The following is a 16,574-nucleotide window of genomic DNA, read 5'->3' as shown; positions in this document are numbered from 1 at the left end:
TGCATTTCTGTATTCCTGCTTTCTAAATTGTTTAATTTTTGTTATTAAATATTTGTACTTTTGTATTTTTTATATGTATTTTTTTTTCATTTTGTATTTTTGTTTTTTTGTATTTTTAGATTTTTGCAATTCTGAACTATTTTATATTTGAACTTTAGTTTTTGTTTTATAGTATTATTGTCATTTTTCGTTTTTTTCTTAATTTATGTATTATTGTAGAGTTGATTTTTCTGAAATTTTAATTATTGCATTTAAGAATTTTTCTTTTTTTTAAATTCTTGAATGTTTGAACTTTCGAATTATTGAATTTTTCAATCTTTGAAATTTCCAAAATTTTAAAGTTCTTCAATTTTTGAAATATTGGGTTTTCGAATCCGACTTTTTGAATTCTTAAATCTTTAAATTTATGAATTTTAGATGCGTTATTAACAGGGCATTAACAATAATTCGTTTGTCCGTCTATTTTATGGGCCATTTTTCCGCTTTTCCATTGATTTGGTTTAGCATTTGAGATTTCTAGCGCTGATATTGTCCTATGCTGATTTAAGCGATTCTCTGAGTCCTTTCACTATCCTATGTAGTATGTGTTATCAAAAACATCGCGAAACATCAAGTTCTAAATGTTCTCAAACGATATAATATCCGAGAGTGATAAGAGTTATAACAAATGTCTCATCACACTGTTAGGTGGATTAAAAGCGTTTTTTCTCTAAAAGTAGAATATTGATTTATTCCTATTCAGACAAATCGTATTGTTATTCGTGAAGATAAATGACATTCCACAAAACCGTTTTTTATCTGTAAGCGTATCAAATGCAAAACATTACGCGCATTTTTTCTCAAAACCATGTCTTCAATATCGGTACCATGAATACCTCAAGAACCATTTATTTCCTTTAGTTTATTATTAAAATATACAGCGCTGTTCGAAAAAATAGCAGCGCCAATATTTTTTCGAGTTTGATGCACAATGCTCCCATGCGTTCTACTCTCCAATAACATTCTATGTTTTTGCAAGTGGCGTATAGTACGAAGAGTAAAACGTGCCACTATTTGGAATCATTGGCTTGTTATTTACAAAACATGGCTGTCATTTCGGAAGAAAGTCGATATAAAGCTGTTCGTTAAAATAGCAGCGCTACCACAAAAGGTTTTTAAATCGCTAGTTTTCAAGATTTTCAGTTTATGCTATCTGTTCTGTCCAGTATTATGTTCCTACGCTCACAATTAACTGGAAATTAAAAGTTTACAAGTTGTAGTATTTCACGAAAATGGGTCGTTCGAAGCACTATACAGTCGGGGAGCGAAATCTCACCAAACGGTAGATTGCTAGTGGCAAAACATACCGTGAAGCTCAGGATTTTTTACAGTGTTCTGCTAAAAAGATACACAATGCTTTGCACTGGACAATAGAGTGACAGGAAAAAAATGACCCCTATCGGCCCACTTCTGAGTCGATTCCCAGTCCCACCAGGAGTACTTGCATCAAATTTGAAGCAAATCGGACAAGTCTAACTACCGGACCAACGTGTCTGAAGTTTGTATGGGAATTTTCAACTATTTGCATGGAGAAAACCCACCATCTCACATTTTCGCCGCTAGGTGGCACTGTATGCATCGTATTATCACTGTAAGTGAAAATAAGAAAGATAATTTAATTGTCTACAACTTTGTCGAAGACTGCTAGTCAATCCGGCTTTGTTAAAAGAAGTTATTAAACTTTTAACAAAGTGATATCTGAGTCAGTTTTGCATGGGGACTAACAGTGCATGGTTGTGTATCAGTTCTCGATTCACACGAACTAAACATGTTTGCGAAATAATCGTTAGGTTTTAGCTCAATGGTTTGTTTACAAGAATTATAGTAAATAATACGAGTCATGCTTTGGTTGGAAAATTTTAGTTCCTCCTTTTACCACATAGAGGGCGCCAACACTAACTTTTCAACGGCGAGAGATAGAAATTTGGTCTCTTCCACAAAGTTATAGAGCAGGAATTTTTCAGTATTTCATCCCAACATCTTGATACTCTATCTTTCTTCTATGAAAAGTTAGTGGTGGCGCCCTCTATGCGGTCACAGGTGAAACTAAAATTTTCTTACCAAAACATAGCTCGAATTATTTACTACAATTCTTGTAAACATACTATTCAGCTAAATTTAACCATTATTTCACAAAAATTTATAGTTCGCGGGACTCGAGTACTGATACACAACCATGTACTGCTAGGCCCCATGCAAAACTGACTCAGACATCACTTTGTTAAAAGTTTAATAACTTCTTTTAACAAAGCCTAATTTACTAGCAGTCTTCGACAAAGTTGTAGACAATTAAATTATCTTTCTTATTTTCACTTACAGTGATAATACGATGCATACAGTGCCACCTAGTGGCGAAAATACGAACTAGTGAGTTTTCTCCATGTAAATTGTTGAAAAATCCCATACAAACTTCAGGCATGTTGGTCCGGTAGTAAGACTTGTCCGATTTGCTTCAAATTTGGTGCAAGTACTCCTGGTGGGACTAGGAATCGACTCAGGGGTGGGCCGATTGAGTTTCAAAAATTCATCATTTTTCTGGGCAGTCTACTGGACAAACAAAAGTGAAACTGGCGGTAGAAAGCGAGCAACATCCGCTCAAATTTATCGCCAGATGCAAAATAATATTCGTTTATGGCTTCGAGAGAATTCAAGAAAGGCCGGAACATTCTATTGTAACTTCAATGAGTAAAAAACAATTGATAAAGACAAATTTGCATGCCAGAAGTCCGAGAAAAAGTACCACTATTCACAACACGGCACCTTTACAAACATCTGAACTTTGCCGAATTTCACACCATTAATTGGGCCGTCGAAAAGTGACGTAACATTTAGTGGGCTGATGCTAATAAAATGGTATTATTTGACTCGAAAGGTAAGCGTTAGTAAGTTAGACGACCACCAGGTACCGAATTTTTTTTACTATACACGATGCAATCATGTAAAACATATGCATATCCGTAACATTATACTTGAAAACGCACGCACTGCTATTATTTCGAACAGCACTGTATGGATATATATTCTTTAACCCTCTCTTTTAGTGAATATGGATTCGCAGGCCATATTTAATTTTTCTTTAATGCGAATGAAGTCGATTTTATAAGCCAAAATAATTTTTAAGTGCCTTTAATTTGAATTTTAGAGAAAAGATGGGTTAAACACAACATAATTGAATATGTCTTAAGATCTTTTTGAATTTTGCATTCCCGATGAACGTACGAGCCCCAATGCTTGGTGTCGCATTTAATCTATTTTCTGCATTGACAACTTCATGGAGACGAAGGATATTTACAAAAGTGTTTTCGTTTGATACTAGAAATGGTTTGTGAACACTAAAATATGCTTTGCAACATGCGAAAGTCCCTGAATACATTTAGTCCAGAATATTTTTTTTGGGAAATGCACCAGAAAACTTGATTAAAGGCTCATATTCCCCCTTAAATCATTATTCCAAAATTCAATTGAAAAAGGCCCAAGTAAATACGAAGGGGTCGCAAATCTGAGATCCCGCCAAGTCCACGCTACGGCTCTGACCGTAGCCATTCAAAAAGTTTGATCTTATAAACGAAAATGGCGGTCAATATAGTTTATAACTTGGTTCGGTCAATATTGCAACGAGAAATCCACTAACGTTTCGCGTATTGCGGGTTGTTCTGTTAAATTTCTTCTGAATTCTTCAACTCTACTGAGCTATGGCAATTTAAAGCATGAACCGAAAAATAATAACAGGGAGTTCAATAGTTTTATTTTGAACAATTGAGTTACAGAACATTGGATTTCGTCATCATCAGCAAATCGAAAATAGTTATGTACGGCTTTCCACTCGCTCGCAGACAGCACTGCACGAGGAATGACTATCTATGTAGGTTGAATGAAAGCCGGGCAAAACGCAGTTTGGAGCCCTTCGGTGAGTGCATCTTTTTAAATGTTTCTTTCGGCTCTCATCGCAACAAGCTACGATATGTGCAATTTATCCACACGCGCGCGTGAGCCAAAGCAAGAGAGACAAAGAGAGCCAGTGAGCGAATGATGATGTTGGCTGGACTGGACTGTAGCGCTCAGCTCAGTTATATGCTGTGTTCTGTATAGGGTTGCCGATGGGTGGTGCAAGGGACCGTTGTCGGCCCCGCAGCTGCCGCCTTTGAGTGTGGATTGGGTTGGAGCTCGCATTAAAGCGCTCCCCAATAACTGTATCGTTAGTATTGTGGAGTACGCGACAACGTTCGGTCGAGTTTTGCAGATTCGCTCCGGGGTCATAACGTCGAACGGGCGCGTGGCGTTTTTTGCCTTCTTTTTCATAATCCTAGCACATTCCCATCAGAACCAGCGTGCGGATAGTAGCTAGTGGGGGACACCAAAAAAGGGAGGCTTACACAATAGCCATAAGCTATCGGCGGGTCGTGTTTGTTCGGTTCGATGCGATTTGCGTGTGTGTGTTTGTATGCGACAGGTAAAATCGGGAGAATGGTGACGGTGGCGGTCGGCGGCATTCCGGTTGTCATATGTTCCATGGATGTCGTCCCCCTTGTCCGCTTGGGACGGATTCCCTGCTGATTCGGCTGGGAATTATTGTTCCTCACTAAAACTACACGGAACGAGAGTTGTGTCTTACGTGTGTTTCGATATACCGATGCCGATTGAGGCTGGATTCCGGCGAGTGTCTCTTCTACCGTCCGGCGAAGGGCTAGAATAGGTTTGAAGAAAGAAAAACAGGAAGCAAAGAGGTGAAACGAAAGTGTCTGGCTTTGGCCAAGTTTCAGGGGTCTAATCAAATCGGGGTGGAAGGTAGTGATTATTGGATGAAATTCGAGCCAACGTGAATTTTAAATAGCAACCAAAACCTATCCACCTAGTAGTGGTAGTAGCAGTAGTAGTAGGTGTGTTTCGACGGAGCGAACGTGGTTTAGTGAAAATCTGCTACATTCATCACAATATTCATTTGTCGGTTGCCGGTGTCGTGTGGGCGGAAGGCTCATATAGGTGTAGTGTGTCAGTGGTACGACGAGGGAGGACAGACAGACCAGTGAAAACAGAAAAAAATATGTTGCGATTGTGAGAAATACTATGAAAGGCTGAGAATAAGTATCGTGTTCGGTGAGAGCCAGGAGAGAAATAGTGGGAGAAAATTATTCACGTCTTCTTCCGAAGAGAAACGATTCGCAATTTTGTGTGGCTTCAAGCGAACGTGGAATTTGAGCAGTTTTGTGAAACAGATAAGCCGACCTGTAAATATATTAAAATCGCGACTTTGTCGCCAGAGTTAATCAGATATTCCAGCCTTGGTGAATCGATTACGAGTGCGGTGGTCGGCCAAAAATAGAAGATAGATTCGGACCTGCTCGGAATACGCAAAGTAACAAAAAAACCCGTTGTCTCGTTTATCACTCGTATGCAGATGAAGGCGAGTCGGCTGAAAAGAGCAAATACAGTTGTCTCGAGTCCCAAATTCCAGCTCATTTGAACATATGTTTTAGTGATCGGTTTTGCGGCGAGGAAGCCCCAACTCTCGATCGTTCTCTGCACCCACTTTATTGTTTTTGTTTTGCTTCGTACACTCTCGGATCCGGTTCCCGGTTGTTGGTAGTAGTGGTGGTACGGGGGGTGCTGCTGGTAGGCGTGTGGAACACATGGTTCAAGCATGGTAGCAGTGCCTATTACGAAATTTTGCCCCGTTCGCGCTCGTGAATGAGATATGAAGCTAGGAAAGATTGTTTGGATCAAAACAAACGATTGCAAAGTGTGAGAAAAAAAAAAGGAAAACAGCCGAAAAAGCAATAAAAGCAGATCTTGCAACGAGATTGTGTGTAAACAGCGCGAATTGAAGCGATTGCGAAAATAAACAACGGAGAGAAACATGAAATTCGTGTAAGCAACAACAAAAAAACCCAACGAAGGTAAAAAGCGAGTAAACGGGTGATCAAACGAGGGAAATTGATCTCGATCGAGCCGCCGAAGTGAAGTGCACGTGTATGTATTTGTATTTGCTTGGTGCAAATCCAAAAGGTTTTAGTGCAGATTTTGTGCGCAGGAGGCAGGCAAGTGAGGTGAGAATGGTGGCCTTCGGAACGGCTTCAAATCCATTGGCGGAGCAGCGCTTTGGCAGAGCGAGATAAGTTTCAACCGGTATAGCAGCCGAAATTGGATTAATTTTCTACTCTGCTGCGGTTTTCTCGGTTTCTCGGCTGGAGAACATCGCAATCGGCACCAGGTAAGATGCGCCGATCTTTGTTCAGTACGTATCTACGTACATACATATAGACATAGATGGGGCGGTAGTTTTAGTGGCATTGAGCTCAATTGATCGGGGGTTTGGTGTATTATGGGGCCGTTTTCTGTTCGGTTCAATTGACCATGGATTGTTTGGCAATTTAGCTGTCTTTCGGGTTGGGCTTTAATTTTTAGTCTTTTGGGCTTTTGATTTTAAACCGGAGATAATAACCTTGATGTTGTTGTATAAATAATGGGCTAGCGGTGGAGAAACATAGTAAAACGACTGAGTTATGTTTTTCGAGACATCGCACAGTGGTTTTTATCGCCAAAACGTGCGAAAAATTATTCACGCGAAAACGGTAAAGCGTACAGCAATGATGTCTTCTGTGAAGTTTTATGATCGGCCAAGATCTTCATTTTGATGATATAGTTACAATGATTGATCCCCCTTGAAACGAGATATTTGCTACAATTTTTTCAGTGTAAAAGAAAAGATAAAGTCTTCAGAAATATTAAAGAACTTCTTTTTGCGAACGTCTGTGCTGAAGACTCAAAATCTCTATTTAAAATACACTTGAAGTTATTAACCGTTGTTTGTAAATGACCCCTTAGAACCTTATTTTTCAACATAGCTTCTTAAATATCGTAGATAATGCTCCAGCATGCTTGTTCTTCTTATCAAGATCTAGAAGATCTATCTTTCTAGAAGCTAACATCGGTCTATCTATCGGACTTTTGAACGGGCAGCCAGCTCTAGTAGCAATTAGCAATGTAAATCTCAATAGAGTTATAGATGATTTGAAAAAGCAATTGTCTTTCAAAAAATGTTCAATATTTTCGAAAACATTTGAGATAAGAAAAAATATGCGTAATAAAAGTTATGTATTTTGATGATTGAAATTACTTCGTAGAATATATGAAACCCGTAGGAATTATAATTAAAAAGATGCTTGAAAAAAATGTAGATTCATCCAAATATAAAGTCCTGCAACTTCTTAAGCATTTAAAGAAGAGAGTTCGTGTATTCAGCAAATATATTCGTGAAAGCAATCTCCACAACTTTTCCAAGGACGTAAGCTCATTTTCAAAAAAGGTTAGTAAATCTTACTTATAGAAGGATTAATCAAGAAAATCATAGCAGAAAATGACAAAGTTTGCTATTTTTGATGAGTAATCCAAAAACACTATTGACGTAAGCTCAGTTTTTTCCACGTTAACAACACGTTAATCACCATTTGAAATTCCTTATTTTTCAAAATTTTCCAAATTATTTTGAAAATGCACGAAATAAGCCATTGTTGTATTACAGAAATTTGTGTATTTTGATAATTCAATCCTTTTTACGGAACATAACGAACTTGTCAGAAAGATATTTAAAATATTATATCAATGAATAGGCTTTAAAGGGGTCATCCACAAACAACCAGCAATAGTGTTGACTATATTAAAGATAACGGCTTTATCTCTTCGCCAAAGTTGTAGACAAAAGCTTGCTCTACAACTCTGCCGAAGACATAATTTGAATATATACACTTACAAGAAAGTTGGAAAATTTATCTCACTTTTAGGGAGATCATAAACCATTGTCGCATTTTTTGTTTTGTTCTGTGTGATGTTTCTATTTTTCCATTTGCTATTTTACGTTTTATCTTCAAATTTCTTCTTTATTGATTTTTTTTTCTATGATCCAAAAAATTTAATCTTCCAAATATCTTTATTTCTTTGTCTTTCTATTATTCCAACATGTCGTTTTTATCTTTTCTCGTTTTACCTATTCTTCTCAATTTTTCAAAATTTCCTGTCTAATTCATATCTTGAGCGTTTTTTCAAAACGTCATATCTGCAATGAGTTACTCTCTTTGTTTATTTTCTCTTCTGTTAATAATTCGGTCATTTTAACATTTATCCCTCAACTCTTTGCATAATATGCTAGTTAAAACCACCGTCTTTCGATCTGTACTGTAAAATAAGTGAAAAGTGTTATAGTGACGCCGTAAAAATCGAAAGAAAAAGTAAACAAAGAGAGTAACTCATTGCAGATATGACGTTTTGAAAAAACGCTCAAGATATATGAAATTTCTCATAAAATTTTCATTTTTATTCATTTTACGCGCTTTCAAAGTTTTGCCCAATTTTTCTATTCACTTAAATATTCTATTTTATTCATATTGAATTACGCTTATGGTTTTCTTTTAAATTTGACCCATTCAATTTAATTTTTGATTATTTCTTTATACATTTTCGTTTTTTTTAATGGTTCATTCAAATAGTAGTTTTGCCGTTGTTATTATTTTTAGTATCATTTCAATATTTTTGTATTACCTCGATTTTTGTCAGTAGTCTGTTTAGTTCCCCCTTTTCAGTTTCTTTTATTTGTCCTTGTTTTGTTTTATTTTAAATTATTCAAAACCTAGTAGATTATTCTTCTGTTTTTATTTTTTCTTGATATTGTTTTTTTTATTTTGCGCATTTTTTGTTCAACTTTTTAATTTTCCACATCTCGTGTTTTTTGTTTTGATTATATTTACCATTTTGGATCTTGGCACATTTTTTTATTATTTATTTCCATTTTGTATGATTTTATTTATATTTTCTCATTTTCATTGCTCAGTGGTGCAGAATGCAAATTTAGCAGGAGAGATTTGAGATTTCACTAAAACTAAACAGTTTAGCCTTATTAAGTCTTTGGAGAAGTTTTCCTAGTTTACGAGCCCCTTTTTTTGTTAAAACAACAGTTAGAGTGGTTCTAATTTTACCAAGATCAAAAAAATAACTTTTTAATCATTCTAGCTAGAACCACACGACCTTCTGCGAAGTTTTAGAACGACAAATTTTGGAAAAGTTTGCTGAAGACATGTAAGCTCTATCTGTCATACTTTTTATTTTACAACAAATTTCAAGTCGGAGCTTAGGGTGTTTCTTAGAAATACAGTTTTATTCAAATAACTTTTGCTGTATTCATTTAAAACTGAAGTAGTCTTCAGACAACTTTAGGATAGTTTCAAGGCGAATAATTTGTTTCATGGCACCATATATCTAACTATTTCCGTTGAAAAGTTATGAGCACTTTTTCGCCAAAAATGGGGTTGTTTGGAATAACAATATCACTCATTTGGAGCAAATGAAAGATAATTCTTTTTGAACTTTAAATAAGGTCATGGTTAGAGTTATACTTGAGCAAACAATGGCGAATATGATATTTTTTAAAATTTCATGAAATTGATTTAAAAAAAATTATTTTTGAAATATTAAGTGCTTATATCTTCTGAACAATAAAAACTAGAGTTTTGAAGTTAGTCTTCAAAAACTCTGAAAAACATTTGAAGGATTGGTTGGAAAAAAATGAAAACTGAAAAAGTTATATTAAAAATTTGGTTTTTCAGGAATTGACTCTTTGTAATATGTTTAAATTACTTTCATGGTGATCAGAAAATTAACTTTTTAATGGTTCTAGATAGAGTTTCGCTGTCTTCCAGAAAATTGAAGAAAATGAAATTTTAAAAACCTTTGTCGAAGACACTGAAACTTTATGTCATGTACTTTTCATTTTACAAGAAATTTACCAAAAAAAATTAGGGTGTTTCTTAAAAATGGTTTTCTTTGTGTAATTTTTGCAGTTTTGATTTTTCATTAATGTCACTTTAGAAATACTTTCATATATTTTGAAGGAGAACAATTTGTCTTAATATATTGAACCTCTAGCTTCACTCGTTAGAAAGTTATATATACTTTTTACAAAAAATAAGCTATTTTTTAGTAAATATTGCAAGATATAAAAAATTTCGTATTTGCAAATTGACATTTCTTCAATGCGTCATCCCTCTAGAATATATACCGTTAGTCTAAAAATATTTCACTTCATCTAAAGAATGGCCAATACTTCCATTATTGACTATAATGTTGCCGCATGTAACGATCGGTAAATAAAGGAAATCAAGAAATACCCCCTTTGTACTGCGTCTACAGTTCCAAGATGGATGTCATAGATTTGACTGTGCATCTTTACATCGAGTTTTTCGTGGCACCATAAGCTTCTATTTAAATTCGTTCTAAACTAAAATTCATTCCAAGTAAAATTGGACCACCAAAAAGGATTTTAATTTAATGAAGTTATTACATATTACGTATTGTAAAACAAACATTTCAAAATCAAAATTTCGGACCCCCTCCGATATTTTTTTCTGGGTTCGCCCCTGTTCCCAAAACCCCGATTTGTTGTATTTTTAGAGAATCGAAAATATCTACGTTCAAATACTTAGATTTCAAAATTAATATAAATTGTAATTTTTTGAGAACTTCCTCAAAGTATATATTTTACCTTATATTTAATATATATTTCCTCATATTTTGCCAGAGTGCGAATGTCAAAAACTCCACGTGAAGTGGGCGAGGGTTTAAAATCGTCCAAGAGATGCGAAATTTATCATCTGAACTTACTTTGACATTTGTCACACTAAGGGGGGGAGTGCTTTTTTGCAATGCCCCAATACTCAAAGAGTGTCATGAGATTGATGCTCATGACTATTCAAGAACTCTCTCGAACACAAAACTTAAGACCTACAAGCGTATGATTTTATCTCTATATACTCCTTGAGGTTCATGACATTAAACTTAATATAGTATCAAGTTCAACGAACGTCTCTGAATACAGATCCCAAGATCCACAAGATTTGCCACATGGCAGATACAACGAATCGCTCAAAAGGAAAGTGAAGTGAATGCAGATATTCCTGCAAAAGGGGTGAACAATAACCCTAGTAACATGAGTATTTTGGGAATAAGCTAGACAAGTAGATGATGGAAGTTGATGCTTGGCGCCATTTCGAAACTCAATATGGCGACTTCCGGTTGAGCAATATTCTTAACAATCCCAATAATATGGGGATCGAGTTTGACGAGCAGTTGATGGAAATTTATGTTTAGCGCCAAATCCAAGATGGCGAGTTTCTGTTGAGCAAATATCTCGGTAAATCGAGAAGTATTTTTGGACAAGGTTTGAAGAGTAGATTATAAAAAAGATAAAAATGAATGCTGGATCCATTTTGAAATTCAAGATGGCTACTTCAGCTTCAGCAATATTTTTGATAAACTTAACAATAAGAGTATTTTCGAAATTACGGAAATGGTTGAGTGACGTTATTTGGAAGGCCAAGATATCATATATTCCCATAGTGATGGGTTATAGACGCATTCTAGACGAAACCAGTTCATTTTCAGAGTGATTGCACAACCTTTCTATTGGAGAAAGACAAAAAGATTTCAATGAGAAATTCTTGTGTGATCGGTTTCTTTTACTCATAACTCCGGAACCAATACTTCGTTCGAATCAAATTAATGTGATTACTATACCCTTTACCCAAAACAAAGATTGTGAAAATCATGTCAGCAATAAATGAGAAACAGGTGTGAATCTAATTTCGGAACCTAACCATTTCCTCCTCAACGGTTCTCGATGTGCTCAAAGAGACTTTTATTTGTAATTAGTGATCAGGATCAATAATTTCATGCAATTTAGAACTTATCTCAATTAGTTTTGTATCATTTAGATATAATGTTAGCACCAGTTTGTAGGCGAAATTGCGCATGTGACTGCACACTTTAACCCGTAGCACTGGAACCAGAACTTCAATTCCAATGGAATTTGGATCTTTCATTTGAGACTTAATTTGAGCAAATCGAATCAGACATTTCTAAGAAGCAGATGTGAATTCAATTCAGTAACTTAGCCACTTTCCCGGAGCTTCCGGTTCAACGTGTGTTTAATTTTAATTGCCCAAGTAACAATTGAAGTTTTATAACACGCTACAAGTGCTATTTAAGTTTTATCTGCGGCTATAACACTACGATAAAACCTCAATTGGTACTAGGGTGGGCAGCAGTCAGCTGAAACTTTAACTCCAAGCAGTTTAGAACACTATGAAGATTTGCACCTTTTAGATAACATGCTGATACCGATTTATATGGGAATTTCATGCGTGATCACACGCTTCAATTCGTAACTTTGGAACCGAAAGTCGGAATTAAATGCGATGCCTATGGAAACGCTGCACCTTTCATTTGAGACTAAGTTTGATAACATCGGTTCAGCCATCTCCGAGTGACCGATGAGCAATTGTTGGTCACATACATACATACATACTTACACACTAGAGTGACAAGAAAAAAATGACCCCTATCGGCCCACCCCTATGTCGATTTCTAGTCCCACCAGAAGTACTCGCTCCAAATTGCCTGAAGTTTGCATGGGGTTTTTCGAAAATTTGCATGGAGAAAACACACTAGCTCGCATTTGCACCGGCAGATGGCACTGTATGCATCATATTATCACTGTAAGTGAAAATAAGAAAGATGATTTGATTGTATACAACTTTGTCGAAGACTGCTAGTCAATCCGGATTTATCGAAAAAAGTTATTAAACTTTTAACGAAGTGATGTCTGAGTCAGTTTTGCATGGGGCCTAGCAGTGCATGGATGTGTATCAGTACTTGATTCCAACGAACTAGCCATTTTTGTGAAATAATGGTTAGGTTAACTCAAGAGCATGTTCGGAAGAATAATAGTAGATAATACGAGTCAAGTTTTGGTTAGAAAATTTTAGTTCCATCTATGGCCGCATAGAGGGCGCCACCACTAACTTTTCAACGGGCAGAGATAGAAATTAGGTGTCTTCTACAAAGTTGTAGAACGGGCATTTTTCAGTATTTCTTCCGAACATCTCGATATTCTATCTCTCTTCTATAAAAAGTTAGTGTTGGCACCTTCTATGCGGTCATAGGTGGAACTAAAATTTTCTAATCGAAACATAACTCGCATTATGTACTAAATTTTTTCTTAACATACTATTCGGCTAAATTTAACCATTATTTCACAAAAATGTACAGTTTGCGGGACTCGAGTACTACCACACAACCATGCACTGCTAGGCCCCATGCAAAACTGACTCAGACATCACTTCGTTAAAAGTTCAATAACTTGTTTTATCACAGCCGGATTGACCAGCAGTCTTCAACAAAATTGTAGACAATTAAATTCTCTCTCTTATTTTCACTTATAGTGATATTACAATGCATACACCTCCACCTGGCGGTGAAAATGCGAGATAGTGGGTTTTCTCCATGTAAATTGTCGAAAAATCCCATACAAACTTCAGGCACGTTGTTTCGGTAGCTAGACTTGTCCGATTTGCTTCAAATTTGGAGCAAGTGCTCCTGGTGGGACTAGAAATCGAGCCAGGGGTGGGTCGATTGAGTTTTCAAAAATTCATTATTTTTCTGGGCAGTCTAATACACACATACACACAACTACACAAGTATTTGTGCAAATACTTTTTTTTCATTAATAGTTTTCATGACATTACTAAAAACTAGAATTTCTTCTGAACTCAAATCAGATAAGTCTCATTCCCAATCATTTATCTCACAAGCAAGATGAGTTAAACAACCTATAGGCAACATGCTAATCGTTAGTATGCAATCTACGAATAGCACCGTGCTTTGCAAAGCATGATATTCGTTCAAATATGAAATATTTCTCGTATATTGTGATTACGCCATGCAATTATGTTGACCAGAAAGTAAAGTATCCACATCCGCCCCTATAAGATTATTTTAAAAATATTGTCGACCTTGCATTTGGAACATACGATTTCACACCGCAGTTCCTGCCCGCCAAAGAGGAAATATTTCACATGAATTGCATTTTGCAAATCTATTACCTAACGGGGCAAGTATTGTTTACCTTTCCCCGCGGGAGAAAACGATAACAGCGTGTGAAACTGGGCGGGTCACGACCGGCCGGCCGTACACTATTGTGTTGGTTGATTGTGCTGTTTATTATTTTCCCTCCTTATCCTTATCTTGGAAAGTGCAGGTATCAGTTTGGTGGTTGTATGTTTGACCCTTTCTACAATCTGGCATGACTCAGAAGGATTACAATAAAAGCCATTTACAGACTCTACTAGAAGAGTGAATTCAACTTTGATCGACGATAGATAAGAAGTCATGGGAGAACTGCAACATTGTCGTGCCCGCCATAAACCGGTTGGTCGCACATTCTGTAGATTGATTTTGATGAATGCAGTAGTTGTTCTGAAATGTGAAATGCGAGAACGTGATAGTCAAAAAAATACAACAAAAACTGTATTGATCCCTCTGCAGGAAATGTTTCCATTTACCCGTCTCAAGCTGGTTGCTGTAGTTGTTTATGCGGAACACCTTTCAATAGCACTTTCGTTCACTAGGTCGTCAAACTCACTCCGGCTTTCAATCAGGCCTCCATCAAATGCTGGTAAATTTTGAAAGACTTTACCTTTTACCTTCGGGTGCAACACAGCAAATTGATCGAAAAAGTAAAGTACACAGGAAATCTGCTGGGTGGTAAAAAAGAGCAAACACATTTAAGGAAGTGATCCTTCACTTGCCTATGTATGTTTTTGAGCCATACACTGTGAAGCACTTACAGTGATTGTAATACAGTCACACCACCGTACAGGGGTTTATGAGATTGAAAAGTGAACAAGCTTGCGGAACTTGATAGAAAGTTAAGGCCAAAAGCTGCTGAGAACGCGTTTATTTTTCGAAAAGTAGAAGGAAATGTTGAAAAATGACGTTATTCATTTGTCTCTCGCACACTCTTAGAAAAGATGAAAATTACTTTTTTACATTTTAACGACATTCAATTAGCTAGAGATTACTGGGTAGGAAAAGTTATGAAAATTAGAGCCATAGTTCTCAAGTGAGAGCAAGGATGTGAAGTAAACAGATCGGAAAAACTAGAAGTGGCAGGGTCATTAGAACAGGCTTAATATCGTACGGGCTTAATCTTTGTCTTCTGTTAATGAGGGTCGAGCTTAGGCAGTATAACTACGAATCACCCGAGTTCACTAACATGTGTCCTGATAAAATGAAAATGAAAATTACATTCGACATAAGCAACGTAGCGACGTATTTCTCCTGTCTGATAATATGATTTTACATGTTATGATGCATAAAATTAAATATTGTGACTCTTTTGATGTAAAACTCAGACTGAATGACCTAGGAAATGCCAAACAACTCACAATTTTACATGTAATTTAATGTAATTTTTTGTGAATTGGGACGCTCCTTTTATGTGCATCTGGCAAGACGTAAAGTTACAAGTATTTTTTTTGTTGTGATGAAGATCTGTTTTCAAGAGAATTTGAAGATTTTTTGTATCATTTATTAAAAAAATAGTTATCAAGCGGGATTGAAAACAAAGATAAATAAAAAATAAGTTTTGTAAGAAGCAATTTAGAGCGCACATTTGAGTGCTGAATTCAATGGCGATTAGGGGTTATTAGATTTAGTATACAAAGTCTCTCTCTCTCCAGTTACGCACCCTTAGAGCAAAAAAAGTCTGTAACCTTTCCCAAATAGCAATTTTTGTTGCAGCAACTATTTCATAACCAGTTGGCAAAAAAAAAAGTTCTCTTGTGACTGACATCAAACTTCCCGCGCGACCCAAAAAGCGCAGTTTTAGGCCGATTTTCAACATAATTATGATTGAGCAAAACAGTAGAAACTTGTTTCCTTCTCGTTACAATAACGATGCGAGAATAGCTAAAGGCAATCATATTGTTGCCAATATGTTGAATGTAGATTACTTAATCATACCTTTTTGTCGTTCACCTAAACTGTCAATCGCAACTGAAAAGTAATATATTTTCATACAAACATGTTAAGATTATGTTACCAGTGGAAATGAAAATGACAACCAAGTCTAAATGTACTTTGATAGTTTAAATATGAGTAGTAGTGTTATTCTTCATATCAAAAATTATCAATAACGCAACAAATTTTACTGCGGATCAGAGCCTATCGAGTGATATTTAAATCTACTTCTTATTATTTCACGCGCTCTTGATGAAACCAAATTCGCAATAGTTTTTAAAAACAATTTTTTATGAGGAAAGCCAAAACATATTGGAATACAATATTATTGAAGGAAAACCATTTTAATCATAAATTAGTGACATAAATCGCCTTAATGGATGACTTTTATGAAAGTTTGCGAGTCGGTTGAGGTTTTATTTCCAATACCTTAGAAAATGATGCATGTAAAAACATGGCTTTCAAGCCATCCAGGGCCGAATTAGGGTTGTGATTTTAAGGAAACACCGACGCTCACTTTTCAAACAAATTTATATCAATGAGCAAAGAATTTGATTTGTGAATAACTATTTTCTAGCATACGGTTTGTCTCCATTGAACAATTTTCAGTTCACATCAAAATATACCTTTCCTTAATATGACCCTGTACAAGACTATTCTTGCAGAAAACGTTCTAGTTACAAAGTCGTATT

General features: G+C 35.9%; 2 protein-coding genes across 2 annotated transcripts in view; both read left to right on the top strand.

The window, feature by feature from the left end:
• Positions 1–16,574, top strand: part of LOC131680664 (U6 snRNA phosphodiesterase 1) — a 117,351-nt gene that overhangs the window by 15,704 nt on the left and 85,073 nt on the right. The gene's annotated exons all lie outside the window — the stretch shown is intronic.
• Positions 4,253–16,574, top strand: part of LOC131684172 (uncharacterized) — a 925,699-nt gene continuing 913,377 nt past the window's right edge. The window contains exon 1 of the mRNA XM_058966816.1: positions 4,253–6,247. The gene's annotated coding sequence lies outside the window, so the exon portion shown is untranslated. The remainder of the gene's footprint in view (positions 6,248–16,574) is intronic.

This window comes from Topomyia yanbarensis, chromosome 2 (genome assembly GCF_030247195.1).
Source record: "Topomyia yanbarensis strain Yona2022 chromosome 2, ASM3024719v1, whole genome shotgun sequence".
NCBI lineage: Eukaryota > Metazoa > Arthropoda > Insecta > Diptera > Culicidae > Topomyia > Topomyia yanbarensis.
Note: the sequence above shows the minus strand (reverse complement) of the source record. Positions and strands in the feature narration are given on the sequence as shown.